At 37.9% G+C, this 4562-nt stretch overlaps 1 long non-coding RNA gene across 1 annotated transcript in view; it reads left to right on the forward strand.

The window, feature by feature from the left end:
* The first annotated feature begins 2977 nt into the window (after nt 1-2977).
* LOC111241223 overlaps nt 2978-4562 on the forward strand; it is a 2924-nt gene continuing 1339 nt past the window's right edge. Inside the window, exons 1-2 of the long non-coding RNA XR_002667057.1 lie at nt 2978-3123; nt 3265-3335. This is a non-coding gene — a long non-coding RNA (uncharacterized LOC111241223). The remainder of the gene's footprint in view (nt 3124-3264; nt 3336-4562) is intronic.

Below are 4562 nucleotides of genomic sequence, written 5' to 3' on the forward strand. Positions count from 1 at the left end.
GGGTAAGAAGCTATGTTCTCACCGCTTGGGTGCCCTAAATGGGGCGCTTGAGCGTCGACTTCTCGTGGACAGGCCCTGTTTATGCTCTGTTTTGACTTATTGGACCGAGACCTGTTTTGGCACGTTTCTGACCTTTTTTAAAGGACCCTAGGGCTCTAGGTTTTGCATCCCTGGCAGAGAAGAGCATAACAATACACTCTTTTCCCAATTCTTATGCTTTCTTTCTCATTCTCTTCCATTGTTCATAAAGTTCCCCATGTCTACAGGGAACTAATTTCTATTTGTTGTTGGGAGATGATGTAACCTTGTAAACTCTCATGTATTTGAATTGATTCTTAATTTCATTTGATTTTTCATTAATTATTAGAGTAATTCATCTGTTTCAATGCTTCCTGTGTTTAACTCATTCATTAGCATGATTTATGAATTGCATGAGTGTCGGGAGGTTCCTTACAATTCAAGTTCTTGTTGAATTACTCCTAAGGATTATTTTGCTCAATGATAAGGGTATGAGTCTTGGTCGTGTTAATCTCTTGCTCTTCACATCTTATTACTAGGAATGCTAGGAATTGTATGAACTGGTAATTTGGGCAAGCTTATTCGCCTGAGGGATCGGGTTTAGGTAATTTAGTGAGTGATGTTGACATTAATGCATAAAGAAGAATTCTTATATACATGAGAGGGTACTTGGTGAAATCTAACCCCAACAACATATACATCTCATAGTAATCAACATTCGTTCATCTTTGTGCTCCTTTGCCATTGATCAATTGCATTCATATTTAATTTACTGCTTTTGCATACAAACCCAATGATCTTTTTTATTTTAAGTCTTAATTAATCTTGTTATCATACGACTGTTTAGCGTCGAGAGTCCTCTGGGATACGATACTTGGTCTTACCATTTTATATTACTTGTGGGACTCGGTACACTTGCCGATTTGCCACAACATCCTCTAGTCCACTCCAAGCCGATCGAGGATTGACCTGTAAAAAACAATCTGATGCTCAAGTCAGATATGTACTTCACAAGAAGGGCTTAATGTATGAAAGTTATGCCAAAAGTACTTTTAACTTGACATTAATCCTATATTTATAGGGTTTATAGTAATCAAACCTATTAATTGATCATTATTAGTCGTTGATATATCTTTCAACTGTCCATTAATAATCGTTACCTTATTAATTAGCTTTTTACCATCTATCCTTACCGAGCATTTATGGCCCTTGGTAGTCAATTAACCTGAACGTGTACCGATCGGCACACCATATGGTATTAATCCTATATTTATAGGGTTTATCTTAATCTAACCTATTAATTGATCATTATTAGCTTTTAAGATATTCGTTAACTGTCCACTAATAACTGTTATCTTATTAATTAGCTTTTAATCGTCTCTAACTAACTTTTGTCCGTTAGCTTGAGCGTGTACAAATTAATGCTGAATGTTATAGTTTTTTGAATAAATGTTTGTAAAATTAATTTTGGAATCTAAAAGTAACATTCAATACAAAATATAAAAAACTTACCTCGCCAGTTACAATGGTGCACTCTTTCTCTGAAATTGCGGTCACGAACTCATTCGCCAACTGTAACATTGTGATAGGCGCTTTACGAGCTTTGATGACACAGGTTGAATTATTGTTCGAGATCCTTCGAAAGGGACCTTCACTTTCACTGATCATGTCCCCATCTTTTCCACTCTGACCACATTTTCCATCTTGTCTACGATTATGAATCATACTGCAAATTATTAAATGGGAAAAAATTCAGAAGTTCATGATGGAGCAGAATGATAAAAAATCATTTTCACACTGAATGTCAAATTCATAAATCTTTCTTTTCAATTTCTCAATTTTCTCCATAAGTGAGTCATCCCTTTTGGAAACCCAAGTTCAGTCATGCATTCACATGCTTCAAGTTCGACAAAACAACAACAATGGAGTCACCATCTAGGGGCAATGTTTTTTTTCCTATCAGTTGTACATATCAGGGCACTCCTTAACAAAACGTAGTAACAACATCTTTAGGGATACTATCTGAACATTAGGGGCTAAGGCAGCTTCCACCAAAAGAGTGGGAGAGGGTTTTGCATTTTAGGATTTTTTGGTATAAGGATAAAATTGAAATTTTACGTTTTATGAACTGTAGAAAGAAGCAACCAAAACAAAATAGCTAAGGGAGGTGAGCCATTACTAGAAAGTGGAGTTTAAGTGTCACTTAACCCCACAAAATTGGTTTGTAAAGTGAGATTTGTGCCTACTTATATCATATTAGAAAGTAGAATTTAAGCCTCATTCAACAGTAACACTGACTTGTAAGATTAGGTTTGTACCCACTTATATATTATGAATTGGCCTTATCTAATCGATGTGTTCCAACAGCAGTTATAAACAAGTTTGTCTAGGCTGATCATGAAACCCAATTCTTTCTAGACAAGTGAACAATAGGCAGCTTCTTCATTTACCTACATAACTTTCTTCCTGAATTTACATAAATGTTTTATCATTTCTTCCTGGAAGAAACAAATCAACCAATAAGCAACCATGGTCACTGTTATAGATGGTGTTCAAGAATATATTAAAGGATGGGACACCATGAGAAATATAGTGTATATTAATTTCAGTCCTTCAGTTCAGATTTTCTAGGAATAACTAATCTGTGTAAATAATATGTTGGAGTTACAAGAAAGGGGTAAAAGTGAAGGCAGCCTGATGGTGGGACACGATTTTGTCTTAAGTTTGGTCTTAAGGGGTCTCATTATTGCTTTATAATTTAGCCACTTTAATTTGTTACCAACACGCAAACCAAATGTTTTATGACTATCATGTAGAATGTTTGTTGTAAGGCCTTGCAAAAATGCCATTTAAGTATGTGTACACGTGGCAACATAGGATAGGTTGAATATTATTAGTAAAGGGAAATATACTTAGCATTCTAAATCTTAGTCATTCTCCTAAGACGGCAACCATCTCCTTCTACGTTTCTCTCCTTCCTTGCCTTGCCACCCCTTCCATCTCAACTCAGATTCTAACCGTTAGTTTCTCAAATTGAAGCTACATAAGCATTCAGGACTCCAAGAGCTACGTTTCTACCGATTGATTTTCCGTTTCATCCAACCGGTAAGAAAACCCTTTTTCCCCTTTTGCCCTAGGGTTTCAAGCATGAGATTCTTATTTCATGCAACCCATTTCGTTTCCCTCCACAATCTAACTTCAACTTAATGCTAAAATTCGTTCTCCATCATTAATTGATGATTTTAGGTGATTCTCACACTTTGGGTTCAAAGTACTTGGTCTATGATCATTCCTTGAGTTGGCCGTGCACCCTAGAGGTAAGGGGAGCTAGCTTTCTTTCCATTTTTATAGTATGTTGTGAATGTATGATAAATTTTAAAGTTGTATGTTGTTGGAAGCATGAAATTGGTTGAATTGGTTTGAAATTCATGTATGGAAATGGGTATGTTATGTAGAATTGATGATTGATGATTTTGGACTATTTGGAACCCCTTGATATGTTGAATTATGTATGATTGGGACTGTGATGATGATTGAAATCTATTGTGGTAGTGTTTGGAAGAAAACCTAGTGCTTTAGAGTCGCTTTTTGGTCATTTTAAGGGAAGTGAGGTAGTGATTTTGAGTATATGGGGTTTGTTGTGTTTGTGGACTGTTGAGACAGTTTCACTGAGTGTATTGTGACTTGTTTGAGTCACTAAATTAGCCAAAATAGGTACCAAATGGTAAGATTGGGTTTTGGGTCCCTAAGTTGGGAAAATGAGTGTTTTAGAGTTGAAATGAAGCTTAAATCACTTTAGAAATGTGTTAGTAATGTTTAGAATCACTTAGGTAAGTTTAATTATGTCTAAAACAAAGATTAGGAGTGTTAGAAGTTGGCAAAATTGGTTGAAAATGGTCTTAGCTGGTTCTGTCGAATTCTGCATAATTTTGTAGAACTCTACAGAATTCTGCAGAGTTTGGCCGTCCGGTTTGGATGGCCTTGGTCAGAGAAGGTTCTCCCTTCTCATGACCGTTCGGTTTTGTAGACCTGGTCAGGGAAGGATGACTCCTCCCCTTGACCGTCCGGTTTGGAGGTCTTGGTCAGAGAAGGTTCCCCCTTCTCTTGACCGTTCGGTCTGGTCTCCTCGGTCAGAGAAGGATTCCCCTTCTCTTGACCGTTCGGTCTGGTCTCCTCGGTCAGAGAAGGATCCCCCTTCTCTTGACCGTTCGGTCATGGAGCCTTGGTGAGAGAAGGAAGTTTCCTTCTCGAACCGCCCGGTCATGGAACCCTGGTCAGAGAAGGTTCTCCCTTCTCTTGACCGTTCGGTTTGGCACTGCAGGTCAGAGTGAGAAGGTCCTTTCTTCTCTTCACCGTTCGATCTGGCAGGTGTGCTTTCGGTCAGAGAAGGTATTTCTTTCTCTTGACCGTCCGGTCTGAGTCTTGGTTAAAGAAGGAGGTTTTCTTCTCAACCGTTCGGTCTGGTGAGTCTTGGTTAGAGAAGGAGGTTTCCTTCTCAACCGTTCGGTCTGGTGAGTTTTGGTTAGAGAAGGAGGTTTCCTTCT

The sequence above is a fragment of the Vigna radiata genome, unplaced genomic scaffold, assembly GCF_000741045.1.
Source record: "Vigna radiata var. radiata cultivar VC1973A unplaced genomic scaffold, Vradiata_ver6 scaffold_261, whole genome shotgun sequence".
NCBI classification, from domain to species: Eukaryota; Viridiplantae; Streptophyta; class Magnoliopsida; order Fabales; family Fabaceae; genus Vigna; species Vigna radiata.